The following is a 19,102-nucleotide window of genomic DNA, read 5'->3' as shown; positions in this document are numbered from 1 at the left end:
CCAATGCAAATTTAACACTGAAGATATGATGTGTCAGTTAGTTAGAGCTTTAGAGGTGCTTTAGGGGTAATTATGACCGTTGAAGAGAGCAAAGCCAGCTGTTTGCCACTGCTTTCAATCTCTATGCTAAGCTGGGCTAACTGCTTTCTGACTCTGGTTTCACACTCAACACACAGACATTACAGTGATATACAGCAAAATCTTCTCAATTCACTCTTGAAAAGAAAACAACTAAATGGAATTATTACTTTAGTGACTGAGGAAACACACATTGTATACTTTCTCTTTCTTCACCAAATGAAAAGTGAGTAATGAGACAACGAAAGCCTGAGCAGTCACATTCATACAAAGCTGCACACTTCCCATTCAACCACTGGTATCCATATTCTGTGTGCACTGCCTCTTCCGCTGCCTTCTCCTCACGGTCACACACCCCAGCTCTCTCCATCTGCAGTGCTGTGTTACCACTGACTCTGAGCCAAAGATGTTAGCTAACCACGCCTACCCATTTAACACCACCACACACACACACACACACACACACACACACACACACACACACACACACACACACACACACACACACACACACACACACACACACATATACTCTTTAGGTGAGGTTAGGCAGTTACTTTATTAATCCCCGAGGGGAATTTTTTTTTTTTTTTTTACATACACAATCAAGGTCCAATGTATGGATAGAAACAGAGGGGGAAAAAAAAAAATCAACTGTTTGAAAAGAAAGTGATGCAGTATAAATAAGATGAATGTATTTCCTTGTAAACAATAGCATCTCCCTTTTTCCACCTTACAACCCAGCACCCTCTCTGTGGTCTGCTGTTAAGCAAAATGACATCAGGTGAAATGCTTCTTTACTATCACAGTGGAAAATAACAGGCTGAAGCCAGCAGTTGCCTCTCATGCTTTCATACCATAGTAAAGACCCTTCTCCTTGCCCAGACATTTGTGCTGTTATCCCTTTAACTCTGTATTGTGATCAGAGAATGAAAAACAATATTTCTGGGAATTCTGGTTTTTCTATTCTGCTCCTGCTCTTGTGTATTGGCTGTTCAGAAGGCCTCACTTTTATGTCAATAAAACTTAGATAATTGAATTCAAAAAGGCTTGGCTGCATGAATTCACATAAAATTCTGTCTTACAGTATGTGGTAAATGTGACGCTAAACCAAATTTGGAGCAGTGAATTCGTATGTGATAAATAGATGCAGACTGAAACAGGCTATATGCTACTGGCTGAGTAACAAATGTGAAATCATACTGTGGCCTAGTTTTGTTGGCGAAACTACTCTGCAGACCTGTCAGAGGGAGAGAGAGAGCATTTCTCAGAGTTTGGTGAGTGAGGTCCACTCTTCAAAAGACTGAGAGGACAAACAGAGCAGAACAAAGCAATAACAAAGCATCACAACGCAAACAGAGTGGAGAGCATTCTTCCCTGGCTTCAGGCACCTGACTTCCTTCTCAAAATGGCATCGCCAGCCAAACTGTTTAATGCACATCCCTGATTTTTTTGAGCCGATGAAACACATTGAAGCTGCACGTGAATTTAATTTAAATTTGCTTTTATAGAAAAATGCAACACATGCATTTCTGCACTTTTTGAAGTTGCTTTGGTAATTGCTATAGAAGTAGTGTCCCGAAGGTGCAAAATCCATGTGTATGATTATCACATTAAATTCATATAAATAGTATCAGATGCATTTACACTGCATAGAGCAGAACATGGTTTGTTTCTTAATAACTAGAGCATAACACAGTGGGAAGAAATGCCTGAAACAGTACAATTTTTTACAAAAAACAAACTCAAATTGATTAGGAGGATGCCTACAGGATGGAAACATGCTAAATTTAAAGTTGAGATTGCTTCAGATGTGAGCAACAGCAAATAACCGACAAAATACAATTTCTATGGCAGGATGCCACATGACCACTGCAGTTTCCTCATCTTTATACGGATGTATTTTCTGGCTTGCCACCACTGGTAGCTCTTATCAGTCCTCATACACAGTGCTGTGCAGAAGCTCTATGCACTTTAGATGTTTAGATTGTTATCTATCTCGCAATGCCATCATAGAGGGGCTTGATAGTCCCCAAATTTGTTCTACAGCATTACACAAACATCCAGCCAACATTCACACTGGCATTCACAGAGCCCTGATCCAACATCGTGAAATCAGTTTAGGATAAAGAGACGGATACAACTGACAGCCAAAATCTACAAAAGAACTGTGGCAAGTTCTCCAAGATGATGGGAGCACCCTACTGTACCTGCCAAGTACCTTAAAAAGTGTACTTAGAGAACTAGTGCTGTTTTATAGTAAGATGGTCACAGTAATTACTGATTTGAATTTGTTAATGTTGGTTACTGCACATATTATTGGCCTTGATATCAGTCTAATTTTTGATATGATAAAAAAATATATATATTTTGTGATAATGCCATGCAACTTGTACTCAGCAACACCAAGTTAGTGAGTCAGAGTTAGTTCCACAGAGGAGCGCTCCAGCAGTGTGGAAGTTGTTTGGTTACAAAAAGAGTGGTTCGGTTCGGTTACAAAAGATTAGATGTACAACAAACCACAGTGATATGTTAGTTTTTACTGAACATTTAAAGGCAACGTGTTATGTTAATGCAGACATAGAATTATACGATTTATTTTAAGATGATTTATTTTTATGTTGTTGAAATTATTGATATTTTGCAATACAGTGAACCCTCGTTTTTCGCGGGGGTTACGTTCCAAATAGAAACCATGATAGGTGAAATCCGTGAAGTAGTAACCTTTATTTTACAATTGAAATAGATAGAACTGGACATTAAATATATCTACGTTACATATAGTCGTAATGTGATTTCAATGCACGATGCAAATCTGTGAAGCAGCGAGACCATGAAAGGTGAACCGCGTTATGGCGAGGGTTCACTGTATCAGCTTTTTGCCATATCAAGACTATCATTATGACAGAAATACCCTGAAATATTTGGATATTATTAGGACCATACCACGCACTCATACATATTAAACTGATAAATAACATCATTTTTATACCATTGCATTGAAGAATCTTTTCTTTTAGTGCACAGTCCTGTCCGTCAGAGCATCCTCCAAAAAACAAGTGTTAGGAGGACAGAGAGTGAGTAAGTGGGAGAGTGAAGGCAGAGCCATTGGGGCCACGCAGAGAGGCCAGCATGTCGATGCATCATGAGGGCTGAGGAAATTTGATAACCAGCATGAGACCGAGCCTGGTCACTTTCCTGCCTTGGCTTCGCAGCTCTTGCCGCACACGGCCCATCAACTCCCCCCTTTGTCACTCTGTGCGTGCCTCCTGTTATTAATTTACCATGCTGCAAATAATTACAATCACACCCTCTATTAGAGACGAGTACATGTAGTCACAGTGTGTTTCTGTTGTACTGCCTCTTCTGCTCTCCTGCTGCGGTTGTTTAGTCCGCAAAAATGCCATTGAAATTAAGGTCAATCACATTAGATTGAGTGGTGATTTTAATTCATTAAACGGCTGCATGTTATTACTCAGACCCAAAATTTGTTCAGAGAGAAATGCATTATACCACGTCCACAGATGCCATGTGAGTTCGGACAACATGTGAATACACATAAAGAAGTCTCACACACTCAAGAAGTGCGTATGTTTAAATGGTTTGGATATTTTCTGGATTTTTAGCCACTTAATAGCCTTAAGTGTTCAGGTAGTCGATCATCAAGTGTAATAAAAGTTAGAATAAAACAAAATTCAAACACATGACTTTTAAAAATAGGAAATAAACGATGAGTTGAGTGGTGAACACTGCCCTGGATCTCAGTGTTCCAGAGAAGCACAGAGATCATAAAGCATAGAAGATCAAATTGTACCACATAGCAGCTATTTTGAAGACCTATACGAGCATGTTAAATCCATTATATGTTTGTGTGAAATCAATCTCACCATGCCACTGAATACATGTGATTTAAATAGAATCAAAGCCCTTATTATGCCAATGGGAGAACGTAGATGATGATCTGGGACAGTGACGTGATGTGTAACGATGAGATTGACAGATATAGGAGAGTCCTGATCGAGCTCAGGTGTTTCACAGAGGTGCAAGAACAGACAATGATTGTTTTGATGAATGAAAAGCAAAAGTGTGCGATGTTAAAAGAAAGGTGAAAGGCGCAGGTGGGCTTTCAGTCACCTTGTAATTGTTTATGAATGAGGTGTGCAGGTGTGGGTGTCGGTGCTGTGGTCAGCAGGTTTGCGTTTCAGGAGGGATCGGATGAGGCATTCTAGTGCGAACAGGCGGCTGGAAAAATACTGCGCTTCACAACATCTGCCAGTCAAAAATAACAGTTGTCTCCAGCAGGCGAGCAGCAGACAACCACAATCCCCATTTACAAACCATTTAACCATTTATACCAAAACTTATGCCATACAGTAGTTCATTCATGACAGCTACGCAGACCAAGGACTTTTGAGCAGTGACTGAAAAATACAGCCACCATTACGCTCAGTGTCCTCATAAGAACCACACAGAAGGGTATGACCAATTCAATCCATTCAGAACAGTTTGGTGCTAAGAAAATGTGATTTCATGATAACTGTGCAGTAATTCATATCCTTATACCCCATGGGTTAGCTCATCTACTGAACTCTCTGTCACCGTCATTCATACCTCTTCACAACAGAGTTTGGATTGTGTTATTGTTATACAAATACTAATAAAAAAATGGGTTACGTTATATCTGTCTTACTGATGGATGTTAGCATTAATTAAAAGAGCATTCCAGTATCTAGAGTCCCTCCAGCAAACTGACATACAGTACACGCACATAAAAAAACAAACAGCTCACATGGCTTACGATCAGCTGCACAGTGCTTATACTTTCTCATCCAAAGGCAGCTGTTTCAGTGGCTGAAAGCTTGCCTTCTACTTCTGACTAGCTTTCCTCTGGCTGTCTGACAAAAAAAAGGTTAATAAAAGACTTTAGGCTGTCTGGTCAGTGTCCATATACGGTGTCTTACTGAAACCCAGCAGGGTGAATTTTTTTTTAACAATAATATCCGAAACCCCTGGAGTGAAACAGTAGCTAATCCCTAGATCTGTACTAAGTCCTTCTATTGTGTCAAGATTAGGCAGCTAGAGTGAAACTGTGATCAAACCTTTGGGCCATGTTGGATATTTATGAGCTCTGTGGTGGCTGTCGAGAACAACTGTATATGATTTTTCAGTTCTGCATTCACTGCCTTTGTTTTTTAGAATTGCATAAAGGCTATCTAGCTGATGGACTGAGAGGTGTTCAGAAATCAGCAGATAAAAAATAAGACGGCCTTGTGAGATCCCCAGGGACATCAAGCTTGTCCAGCCAAACAGAGCAGACCTCGAAGCGAGACAAGCGGCTCTGCTGGAGAGACGTTATTAATTTATGTGATGCCACAGAGGCAGTGAATAAGCAATGCATCAGTTTGAAAATCTGAGATGATCAATAGACATAGCTACTGTTGTCTTTAACAGATTGTGCATCCACCACAAAGTCATGGAGAAGACAGTTTGGTATGGACAGAAGTAACAGTCTTAATGGGAGTTGACCAACAAGTGATGCTTGAGTTGCTTTGAGAGGAAAAATGAATCCATGGAAAGCTCTTATTTCCAAGTGATGGCATATATAACAGAAAATCTGGTAAACGGATGTCGGGGCCAGCTAATCCTCTTGAGATAAACATGATTGTTGGCATTTTTTCCTACACACTGCAGTGATTTGAAATGTGCGAAGGGAAAGGCAGGCTGAGGGCTGTTATGTTGCAGTATGATGAAATTAAATAAAATCATTTTCTTTAAACTGAGTGATGAGGTGGATCAGCGCAACGTGAATGATCCTGTTGACCCTTCAGCTGGAGGTCAGGGTAACACTCACAGGTGTGTGCAGATGGTTTAGAGCTGTGTCTAAGTTATTATAGTCTCTTTGGTACATTTCTCAGATCAGAATTGAAATTCTCGAAACAACTTGTTCAACCTCCGCATCGCTGAGTCACTCGTGCACATCATAGAACCAATGCCTCATTCTTTTGAAGAAATTGCAAATGAATTGGCGCATTCATGTAAATAATTATTTATAATTCTCTGCTGCTTCTTGCATTATCAATTGTTTCTGTCATGTTGATCAAAATGTATAATTATGGTTCTTTGTTGAATAGTTTTACCCTCTAAAAACAAAAAGGCATTTGTTCATTGCACAAGTCATTAAATGCAAAATGGTTGAATCAGTTTTCCTAATCTGTCAAGCAAATTTTCTATACATTACTATTAGTTTTTATTTGTAAATGTGTCCTGAATTGATCAATTGCCCAAATGAAGGGGAATGTTTCAAGTGTTAGATCAACCTGTTCTTGAAAATAGCTCCTGGGTTTATCTCATGAACCTTCAATTGGCAAGATACATTTAGACAGAGCACAACACAGTGTTAGAGTCACTTCCAGTGGAGGACCAAAAAGGGAATGAACAGGATTAACAGGATGTATCAAAGAATGAATAAGAGGAGTTTAGGGCCGCTTGGTGGAAGGGTGAGGAGGCAGAAAAGATGAAGAGGTAGAAAGAGGTCAAGGACATAGACACGATGGAATCAGGGCCATGACTGTGGACCATGTTCTCAGCGATGACCTCACAATGGCCAAGGCTGGTGGAAGGTGCAGCTGAATGTTGGGAGAACAACGGTGCCCTCAATCATTTAAAGGGTTTGCAGAGAGCAGGTGTAACATCCAACAATGTGCACTATACTGGAATACTGTAGAGCTCCATGTTACAGTATTCCACTTACATTTGGCAGTATACAGTAAATTCACTTTATACAGATACACATTCTACGTATACTGTTACTCATGTTCATTGACATAAATATTTTCTTTTTAAAGATAAACTCAGAAATGTAAGTAAGTTGTGACCTTTTGCAGATACTCCATCGTGGTTTTTGTATAAATTGTTTCCAGAAATGCACCTACTGTTTTGCAAAATGTTAAGCAAGAAATGTACTAAAGCAAATCAAATTTAAAAAAAAAAGTAAGATGCAGCAGAGCATCGGCACTCCACACATGCTGAAAGTTTAAACAAATTTCCGTGTACGTTAGCATTTCTTGAAGTGGCATCAAGAATTTAAACGGCACTGTTGACAGTTGAAACACTTTATCTGAATATCATCTGTAGTTGGAGAAACAGCAAACAAATAAACAGCACTCAGGTTAAAAGAGCAGACTGAAGTTTCATTGCAGTGTGCCACTTACAAAGAAATCACAAACTGATTTCAAAATATTGAATGTTCATATATGGCCTATTAGCACTGGATTGGTTGGTTGTTCAGTAACAAAGTAATCTTAGTCTTGAGGCTGATTTCACTGGAGATTTTTAAATATTGAATTGGGAGCAGACATGTTGTAGCAACTCAGGCTTTTTCAATAAAGCACTCCTGTCTAAATATTGCCCTGATGTAAACACTTCAACTTTTTCATCACACTCTTTTTATTTGAAAGAAATCTTGAATTTTATATTTTTGTTTGAAAATTAATAAATAAATTGAAGACATGAGGTTTCAGTCATTGCAGTATTATGCTAAATACTTTGGACCACAACAAACTAGTGTTTGATGGGCTGCACATGACTCAAATCAGTCTTTAAAGCTCAAACTCCCCTTTAAATCTGGCTTGAGATGCCAAAAGATTAGTGAGTGAGGGACAGTAATAACAATATGAAAAAAAAAATATCCAGAAGAACAAAGTAGTATCTATAAATTGACCATTGAGTTGAATCAACACTGACCTGACACAGCATCAACAGGAAAGGATTTATTGTATAGTGCTAAATTGGATAATTGGTTTGCATCTTACAAAGTGGTGACTCATTGTATTTTGATTGGCTGTCACGGTCAATACTGACCAGTTTTTATAGGTTAAATTATTAAGAAAGGAAACAGAGACATAGTTCGTTTTATGATGACTGTTTTCCATGTTTAACTATAATTATAATATTGATATACAGAAAGATACTCAGATATTCATGAAGTCAGCAGTATAAACTTGAGATGTCTTTGTAATATTTAATATATTTTGCATCTAGCCTGACTGTATCTATGATGCAGAATATTCACTCAAAACAATTGATTATTTGTTATTTAACTTTAAGATTAGGGTGAAATCTGGAATAAGAATAAAGTGAAATGGGCCTCATGGAAAATTTACTTTAAAGACACCACTGATAAAGCTAAGCAATATAAGCAGTTATATAACCCAATCTTAATTTTTTTTTTTTTTTTTGTATGTTATTTAATCGTACTGTCTTGTGTGTGTGTTCTCATTTATCCCAACTATGTTCTGTTTAGATCTGCTGTCGAGGAGCAGAGCAGAGCCGAGAGGAGTCTTAAATCAGCTCTGCTAGTACTGGAAAGAGTGCAGGAGATGTAACCAGTCTGGGAAGCTTTCCAGAAATTATTATATCTAGCAGCTAATATACAATAAAACTTTCTGATAAGAAAGTGGCTACTTTACATATAATAATCAAAAATATGCCTTTGCCCCTGCTTAATGGGGGAATCGTGAATAAATAAAAAACAGGCTGTTGTCCTCTCCAACATGCCTGATAATCTTTTTTGTCATACCATATTTACTGTATGAATAGATGCTGTCAGCTTGCTTCGAAAGGCCAAAGACAGAGATTGACTGGAAGTGATAGCTGACTCTTTTCTGTAATAAACATTGTAATGTGAAGCACTAAATGCGAGGCAGAAAGGCGACTAGATAAAACAGATCGGGAACATGGGTGCATTTATGGAGCGATTTCTGATTTGCCACATGAAAGCAGGAACTTGTAAATGATAGGTGGGTTATCTGAAGGGCACTACAACTCTATGTTTTTTCTGTGCAATCCATAGATTGCTGTGACTATAACATTGTGGAATGTGGGACAAAACGCAAACAGTCAATTTTATGCTTCGAGCTGCAGAATGATGGATCAATGTCACCCCAATGCCAGCTGTGAACACAGATCCTGTACATAACACTGTATCATGTGATGCTTCTGGAAAAATATACTGTGTGTCTTGTTGCTAGTAATAACCAAGACGTATACTTTGCTGTGCAGATCTCAGTGGAACGAAATAAATGAAATATTCCAACCTGGAAGGCCTGCTTCTGTGTGATGAGTCAGAGCTTTGTGGTCGCCCCACACTACGTCAGAATCATTTGAGATATAGGTCGCAGGCGGAGTGATCATCAGCTTTATTCAACAGTTTATACCACTTCATATTCACTGGAGCTGCATGTGGATTAGCCCTCATTTTTCCTATAATAATCTAGTCCGTCTTTCAACATGAAATTCCGTCTTCTCATTTGTCATCTGCTCTTGGGAATAGATTGCATTATATTGAAAAGTGAACAGGCATTCAGCCTGAACATGGGTAGCTAGTTTGCCACATTTATGCAAGTGAAGACACCTTTGAATGGGCTGTCAAAGGGTCTCAAGCCGTGTGTCTGAAACGACTCCGAAGAGGAGGTGTCTGAAAGCTGCACAGTGGCTTCAAAATCATGTGTCAGGAGACCATCCCTTGGGGTGGAGGTGGTGGGGTTGTGCTTAAAGTAGAGCTGTTAAGTGGACTCAAAAGCTCCCGGATCAGTTCTTACCTTAATTAAATAGCATTTTAAACCTGCATGTTTCAAAAAACAATGTGACTTTAACTGTTCTCAGCTCGGGACATCTAAAACATGCGTGAAATCATGTCATAGTTGTTTTTTTTCTGGTGATGTGAAACTTATTCATTATGAATGCACCAAATCATCTTGGGACGGTGTAACTAAATCAGATATAAGCTACTAAACTGTATCATCAAACCTAGTTATTGTAAACTCTTTCCTACGCTCTCAATTGTTTGTTCAACATTTCGTGTTATTACTTTCTGGCATGCTGTCCTGAATGCGGACTTCAGAGAAAGATGCCTGTATACTGTACACATGTGAGGACACTACTCATTCATCATGGAAAACAATGATGGGCAGTGTTCTACTCTCTACTCCCCCAAAACAGTGGGTTGTTTAGAGGGTGGAGATGTGAGTTTGTTTGTGTGTGTGTGTGTGTGTGTGTGTGTGTGTGTGTGTGTGTGTGTGTGTGTGTGTGTGTGTGTGTGTGTGTGTGTGTGTGTGTGTGTGTGTGTGTGTGTGTGTGTGTGTGTGTGTGTGTGTGTGTGTGTGTGTGTGTGTGTGTGGGGGGGGGGGGGGGTCTCTGTATGCTAGATGGTTTTTCGTGATAATGCTCTGTTTAACGTTCCTGATCTTAATGGATGCGTCCCCCCTTCTCCAATACAGCAGGTCACACTGAGTCACAAGGCCAGCCGGCAATGACAATGGCATGTTTGTGCACAGGCTGAGCTATGGGTTGGCTGTCTGATGTGAAGGGATAAGATGGCACAAGGTGGACACTAGAGTCTCATGTGCGTGCACTGATGTACAAACAAAATGTGAGTACACACATGGGAGCATTGGATATCTGTTTGTCAGACAGTTACTGCTGCTGTCTGGTTAGCAGGCGTCCTCACGCTTTTCTATCAAGGATTTCTCTCACTAGAAATCACATTAAGCAGATCAAAACAACTCAGGTTCTTGCACTAAACAGTTTAATCTACATTGAACACTCACTCCGGCTTAATATTCACTTGGGTCATGACAGATAAGATAAATGCTGTCTGCAACAGAAGGAAATTGTGGGTAACAGACACTTTTAGACTCCTACAACCCACAGACATTATCAGCAGTTGGTGATTTGATAACAGGAACAGGAAAAGGAAGAATATCTCACACTATAGCAGATGCAACAGTATAACAGCCATTAATCCACCCAAAGAGCTCTTTAAAATTAATGCTGTACGGATAATGATAAGTGGAGTAAACTGCTGAACTACTTCAATTATTCGGAGTAAAATGTCCTCCATGTTGCAGTGGGGCGGTTGCTCCTGCAGAGACTTTGCAGTAAATGATGAAATAACCGTAGATGAAACCTAAATCTGTTTCTTAATTGAATTCTATCTAATATAGCTGCATTGCCAACCTCCAAACAGATGACAATGCATGTACAGTTTAACTGTGTTGTGTTTACAGGATGAATGCGTGTGGAAGGGAGAGAGATGAGAAAATGTCACCTGTTCAAACAAGCACAGGAAATTATGCAGCATGCAAAGCTCTGTAAATCAGAACTGACATCTCTACAAGATCACACCACAAATATATGACTATATTACATTTTTTATTGTAAAAACTTTGTGGTGAAGCAGTAGAGGAAGGATGCCAGTGGTCTGTGTAGGTCACTGACACACACCACCATCCTCACACCCTTTTCTGGCATTTTCTTGGAAAAGCAGACCTGCTTGTCTTCATCAAAACAAGCTATTTGTCCTCCCTTAAACTTTGTTTTTGGCTGCATTCCAGAAAGCCTTTATTAAGATCCCAGAATGCAATATGCAGTGTATTGCTTAGGCATATGTGTCCATCCATGCATACAGAAACACACTCACACACATACAGTAGTTCTTCTTTCAGCACAGACCAACATCCGTCACCAGTGGGTAGTAGGCCATAGCACTCCCTCATCATCCCCCCCTCCCTCTCCACCACCTCCTTGTTGTCATATGACCGCTGTTATGTGTGTGCAATGGAACACAAAGTTGCTCTGTTAGTCGACTCTGCTCTGCCCTCTCATCACTCAGATTTGAGTGCTGGAAGTAGTACCCTCTCACTCGCCGGCCTCAGGAAAACAGACAGGCCCCTGTATGTGACTACCAGCAAAGATTAGAAAGGAGGGGAAAGAGAGAGAGTGAGAGGGAGAGAGAGAGAGAGAGAGAGAGAGAGAAGGGGGATGAATTGAGTTGATGTTGTTTTATGTAACACCAAAAGATAACCTAATCCTTACTCATTCACTGAGCCCGGCCCTAAGATTTTGTTCGATTCAACTGATAGCCTTCCTCACTGATCATCAGTCCTCACCACATCGGTGTCACGTCTAAAAGAAATAGCTGCCTGAACATGTCTTACAACCGTTTGTGTGCAGATGACACTTTGTCCCAGTACCTGGCTGGGATTAAAGACCCAAAACAAACACACATGCTGAGCCAGCTGAGTCAGGGCAATGCCCTGTCTGAACATACAGAGCGACAAAGCAACTGAGACACATGGACCTCAGGGACACACATTTCCTCTGTGGCGTTAGATGATATTTAATTTTTCCCTCTGCCTGGTGTTTCAGGTCCATTTCCTTGTTCACTTTCACACCTACGAAAACAAATGTATCGGAGTTACGTGAAAATTCTGCCGCTCCCTCCCGAAATAAATGACACCTTAAATGTATAATTTTATTAAGTAGGCTGCTGAGGGAACTACGCTTGGCCCCCTTGGTACTTAACTGTAATAGAACTTGGAGTTTAATTGTCCAAGTCGATGGTGTGCTCACCTACAAGGCTATAGATGGCTGGAAGTGCACTGGACGCTGACATTGTGCAAAGAGCTGCTACCTCAATGGCTGCTGCCACTTTAAAACCGAGTCTGTCCCTGCTGTCCCCTGCCATTATGTCACCCAGTGGAATGGATGTAGCAAGTAACAAAAGAGGTGGAAGGAGGTCAACTCACCATAGGGTTTGCAACACTATTGCTCCCGGTATTTAAATGCATAAAGGCCACTTGAGCTGCAGCGTACTGTATACTCCCAGTTTAACAAAAATAACCAAAATTGATGCTTTATGCTTAGTTTATGTTGTTTGGAAGGTCTACTCAATCAAATGTGTATGTTCAAATGGTCTGTCTAACAGTACGATGTGTGTGTTTGCGTCTGAAACTTAACGAAGGCCCATTATGTAAGCATGTGATTAACCGTTATATTTCACACTAGATCGTGTCTTCTATCATGTTAAAGCCAAGGTCATCAGTGACCTCTGACATTTTTTTAACATGTTGCAGAAAAAAACGGAGAATTTCACAGCTGAGATCAAAAGATAAATTAGACAGTTAGAGCAGCATGCAGGGCTGACCTTCTTCTATGTTCTGATGGCCACCAACCAGTCGCTGAGACAGTAGTAGGACAGACTGAGAGGAGAACAAGATCACTGCCGGACAAAATCATCAAGGACACTCTGGATTGTGTGGGATACGCCGTCTTGCCTGCAGAATATTGTTTGCATGCTAAGCATTTTTAGTTGTGCTCCCAATTCCGATTCTGGCAGCGATGTTGGAGCCCACAGTTTATTTTCTTCCAGTAAGCAATAAGGCCACAACGTGACAAGCATCTTCTCTTTAGATGGCATCATGAAGCATCTGCCGATTTTGGTTACCATGTTGAATCATAATTCAGACCCCTTAAAGCCTTAAGGCAACCAGTATCGGATAGACTGAGCTAAAATCAATACACTTTGCTTTACAATGACTTCAGTCATCTCCTACTTGGAATATACATGGATATTAATATGATTTATCAACAGTACATTTGAGGTAATAGTGAGTTTCACATGCTTTTAGTCAGTACTGTAATTCAACTTGCAGCTGCCCGGAAGCATTATCCCAATTTGTGAACATTACATTGCTTCCCCCCCCCCCCCACACACACAAACCCCAATCAGACTTCATTACAGAGAGTTCAGCAAAGGTATCAGTCTAGTTTTTCTGGCTCAGTGGTACTCAGAAAGAAAGGCGTGGTGGAATTTCCACCATCTTTGCCTTGATTCACAGATGTCTCAGAGCCTTGTTGTGTGCCGCTGCTGGTTCAACTACCACAGACACATCCAGCATTTTTTCTGTGTCACATGCTCAGAAAAGCACTGTCTTTCTACCACTGTGAAATTATCACGGGCTTTCCCCCCCACTCGTTCATCCAATCTGTTCCAAATCTTCTCTTTCCTTCTTTCTCTCTCCCTTGCTCTCTGCTGCATCAACCTCCGCCCCTCTGCCCCATCTGCCTCCCTACTGTTAAACACCCCCCCCCTTCCCCACCCAACCCCAGCCCCTCAACCCCTCCCTGCACTGGTTCTCTCTTTTTCTCTCTCCCAAGCATGTAACACAAACACACACATACAGTATACACAAATACACATGTTATCCTGATGCTACACAAGAAATCACAACCCCCCCCCCATTGAAAGAAAAAATACAGAAGTGCTCTGTTGAAAATGTGAAAGATTGTTGGGACAGAAAATGTCACAAATTGTCCTGTTTTGCCTGCTGAGTAACAAACATGCTCTGCTCCCTCCCTCCCTCCTCACCGCTTATAAATACACATTCATATATTTTCACAGACGAAACGCACAGCTGGACACAAATAAACCACATAAATCCCCAAAATCAAGGTTATTAATTGATGGGAAATTTACCCCGGAGAACAGCAGATAGCACACTTTACTGGCAAATCCTACAATGTTCCTGTGCCGCTGTCGGGCCACAATTTGCCCGCTTATCCCCGTGCCTGCAGAGCCAAGCTCCACGGGATTTGTACACCTCCCACCGCACATTCACATTCAATGTCTCTTACAGCCAGTTGTAAGCACTGAACACCTGATCGTGTGTGATGGCGGTTTTACTCTCTCATATCCCCCCTCTCTCTGTTATAGTTACGGCCTGGACAGAGCACAGAGACGTTCACACACACACACACACACACACACACACACACACACACACACACACACACACACACACACACACACACACACACACACACACACACACACACACACACACACACACACACACACACACACATCTGTGATGCATCCTACACTTGCCCTACATACAGTAATTATACGAACCAAGCACCACCGCATTCAGATAAAAGCATTCTATAAGAATCGAGGATGCTCTGGGGAGATGATGAGTCAAATTGCAAGCATAAGATAGCAGCGTCCATTGGCACAGCGCTAACAGGGTGGAGGAGGGGACTGGACAGGCTGCCTGCCTTGGTGCCATCTCTGAACATCACCTTCCCCATTTTATCTGGAAAACACTGTTGGCTTCCACAGAACGGCTACAGTGAAATATCATATCGCCGGCTCCAAACAAGCCACCCTAAAAAAAAAAAAATTAAAAAAAAGAAAAGCTGTGAGAATAATCAAGCTTACCGTGTTCACAAGCCAGCATCCATTTACAAAGGATACTGCAGACAAGCCCTTGCAGGGAGAGAAAGGCTCTGTGCAATCCACCTTTAGTCCTGCTGCTTCATCTTCATATCTTCCTCATATTCACAGGGTCACACACACACACACACACAAGCACATCTCTCTCTCTCTCTCTCTCTCTCTCTCTCTCTCTCTCTCTGTCAGCGCCTCTCTTTCTCTGTCTTATTAACGTCTGTGTTCTATATCCTCTCTTGTTTGCTCCTAGGCAGTTGAGACACTGCAGCGATGGGGGTGGAGGGTGTGTATATATGTGTGCGTGTGTTTGAGTGTGTCAGAGACAGAGAGGCAGAGAGAGGGAGTGCAGGGCAGAAACGGAGGGAGGAGTCAGCAGGGATAGAGAGAGAGAGAGAGAGAGAAGAGGGAAATGGTCAGGATTAAATCATGAGAGGAACAGAGAGGGAGAGGGGAAAAAACAGGCTTTGATGGGGTAGCTGCAGCATCCAGAGTATATTTACTTCACGCTATTAAATATACATCGGTCATTAAGGGATCTGAGCCCTGTCATGAGAATGGAGGTAACACAGGCAAGTACATCTGCTCCTTGAGGTGTTGTGTGCTTGATGACAGGCCAGCAGCAGGATTGGTTGTGATTTCATTGATGACTGAAAAAAACATACAAGATAGGGAGAGAGTGAGAAGGAGGAGGAGGAGGAGGACTGGACAGAAGAGGAGAGGAAGGGAGGGGAGAAATGACGACAAAAGAATGGGAGGGGGATTGGACGATGGTGTAATGTGCTGTTTCCGTGCCAACTGTTTCTGTGACAGTGGGACCACTTCCTTTATTGCTATTGGCTATAACCAAGAATTGATAGAGGCTCGGGCAAATGAGGCAGCATGCCATGGGGTGTGAATGGGTGGTTCTTTTCATGTGTTTCTTCCTCGTCTAGTTCATTTCTGGGAACAACAACAACAACAACAACCCCCCCTCCCCACCCCCACCCAAAAAAAAAAAAAAAGATGAAGAAGAGAACACAGGCATGGCCACACAGAAATGATGAAGCATGATTGCTTTGTCATCATGGATGCCACCAGTGTGTAAAAAGATGCCTCCCTTATTTCTAACACACACACACACACACACACACACACACACACACACACACACACACACACACACACACACACACACACACACACACACACACACACACAGTCCAGCAGGAAAAAAAATCCCCAGATCAGGTTGCTCAGGGTGTGTAGTGTAATGCAATGCAATTGCCTGGACACCAACCCTGGTGTCATGAACTGTGAGATAATTAATCGGCTATAGGCCAGAGCAAGTGCACATCTGGTGGAGGGAACAACTTTGCCTCTCCCTGACCTTTCATATGGCCCTTTTAATCTGGTCTAGCAGGCAGGTGGTGTATTGTCCCCATTCTTTCTCCCTGTCACTTCCTCACTTGCCTGTGTCTTTATTACGCCCATTTAACATATATCAGTAATTACCTTCGACCTTAACAACCCTTTGCTCTTTAACAGCTATTTAATACTGCAGAAATCTATCACCTCTCGGTTTTCGTGTCAGTGCAGAAGGAAGTGTTTGAACTGCTCTGAAATGTGTAACAGAAACTACAAACGGTGTTGCACTAACATACTGTAAGTCAGCTACATGAAACGAATCGCTGCCACAAAACCTGCAACGACCCACAGTGAGCTGACCCAATTTCTATCAATCACATCTAACAGGACACCACGTTCACCGTCTTCATCTGTACACGGAAGACAACATACAAAGAAAGTGCCTGTTCAACACAAGACATCGCATTGAATAGCTGTGGCTGCAAACTAGGTCAGTGTTTCCACTCAGGCTCGATAGTTGTTGGGGACATTTCGCCTTCAAATGTCAAACCTGGAACGATCTACCTGACGAAGAGGAGGAGACAAATCTCCCGGTGTGAGAGAAACAATTACGTCATACATTGTGTTGATGGATTTGCCCTGAATGAAGATGTAGTTGGCTGATAGAAATAGAAACTAACTGCCACGCAAGTTCCTGATGATCAAAGGTGATGATGATGATGTGCCGCATTGCCCTTCATCAGCCAGTTTCCTTCTTGGAATGTCCTCAAACCTTGGTGGCTTTTATGGTAAACAGCTCACAAACTTATTTTGGTGTCTCTTGACTTTACAATGAAAAACACCCACGTTTTGTAACACTGCATCTTTCACCCTTAACAATTACAGACCTCCCTTTGGCTGTAGACTAGAATATTGTTCATGATTGGTAACAGCTAGCCTCACAGTTAAGACTCTGCTGGTAATGTATCCAGCAACATTAAGTCTATAATTACTTTTTAGTTTGAATGCGCCCTTTGATTCAGATATCATCTTAAATGATAATGGTGCTCAGTCTTAAGAGCTATTTCCAAAACAATTTTTTTTTTTTATCAATTAGTAACCATAGAAAACATCATCAATGATTTCATCTTGTTACATTTACATTTATCTTCTTATGTGAGATACCACTTCCTGTGTGCAAAGCTGCAGCAGCAACATTGTCAGCCAAATGAACAAAATCACCCCCATTAAGCAGCTCCACACTGCCTGCGAGTTTGAAAATTGATTTCAAGATTTCACTGTTAAAGCACAGCAGGGTCTGTCTTCCAGCTACATATTAGACTTCACACCTCCTGAGATGCAGCACAACCCGGTCCACTGGCAGAACTTCGTTAGTAACAGACGGTGAACAAGCTCCCACAAGATTCAGCCTGAAAAGTGAAATGCTGCAAGACTGTCTTTTAATCAGTCTCCCAAAAACATGATTTGTTTATAGAACACTCTACCTTTTACTCTGATTATTATTGTACAGATTTATTGGTTGTATAAATTACTTTACTTGCATGACTTCCTTCTCTCTGTTGTGAATTCCTTCTGATCCTCCTTCAGCGTCTCTCCATCCCTTTCACTCTCCATAACCCTCACTATCCCTTTTTTGTCTCTCCCAGATTGTCTCTGTGCCTCTCCCAGCTTCCTGTCTCCCTAATCCTTAATCCTGTGGAAATCGGTCAGGCAGAATGAGCCAGCTTTGATCAGGCCCTCATATCAGGCGTGCTAACAGTGTCAGCACACCCGGATCCCACAGAACCCTGGAGCCCAAGGGGAGAGCTTCAAACAGGCGTTCACCCCCTGACTCTGCTTGAGAGGAAGGGGGAAAGACAGGCTGCAGAGTTCCTGTCTCAACTGCCAGCTACAGACTCTGACATAAGTCTCTCCCTCTGTCTTTTTTTTTTTTATTTAGCAAACATTTGCATCGGGATTTGACGCCATTTAGCTGTGAAGACACCCGTGCTTTTCCACATGAACTAAACTCGCTGTGGGAAAAGAGATCAGCAGCCAGTGTAAAGCCGTTTGTGGCTGAGAACAGTGTACAGTACAGACACGTGAAAGTCACTTCAGCTTTTGTGAGTAGTGCCCTTGACAGCAAGCGTGGAATCTGTGTCATTTGTGGTCTAGTACTGTGATCCAGAGATAATACCTGCCTGAGTGGGAGGCCTGTCACTACACACCTGGTGAACTTGAGGCAGCAAAATTAGCCTTCCTTTTAAACGTCAGTTTCAAAAGTGTCCCAGAGTACATGGCAAAAGTTATTTCATGCTTTGTGGCCACATTTTAGTCAAAACCTTGAGCAAATCTGCTGATTTTACTTGACTGAATGCCATGGGAGACATACTTTGGGTCATACAAATAACACTGCATTTTTGTCATCATCCATTCTCTCCAGACTCTGCACACAGTGGCAGGTACTTCAAAGGAAAGGTTATCATCCATTGCTAGATTACGTTCATGTTAAAAAGTAATTCACAGAGCCTATAGCCCTGCACATCCAACAGGAATGGTATATAAAGGTTCCCCCCTTATCACAACCACATGACCTGGAGGTCTGAGCTCTCTGCAGATCTACAACAA

The 19,102-nt window shown here is 41.6% G+C and overlaps 1 protein-coding gene across 1 annotated transcript in view; it reads right to left on the bottom strand.

Annotated features, from left to right (window-relative positions):
- gnaz (guanine nucleotide binding protein (G protein), alpha z polypeptide) overlaps window positions 1–15,457 on the bottom strand; it is a 30,718-nt gene extending 15,261 nt beyond the window's left edge. The window contains exon 1 of the mRNA XM_069702922.1: window positions 15,140–15,457. The gene's annotated coding sequence lies outside the window, so the exon portion shown is untranslated. The remainder of the gene's footprint in view (window positions 1–15,139) is intronic.
- Between the last annotated feature and the right edge of the window lie 3,645 nt (window positions 15,458–19,102).

This window comes from Brachyistius frenatus, unplaced genomic scaffold (assembly GCF_029030835.1).
Source record: "Brachyistius frenatus isolate BFR_SWC_R1_liver_20210118 unplaced genomic scaffold, ASM2903083v1 Contig_3, whole genome shotgun sequence".
NCBI lineage: Eukaryota > Metazoa > Chordata > Actinopteri > Embiotocidae > Brachyistius > Brachyistius frenatus.
The sequence above is the reverse complement of the archived record's forward strand: the minus strand, read 5'-3'. Positions and strand labels throughout refer to the sequence as shown.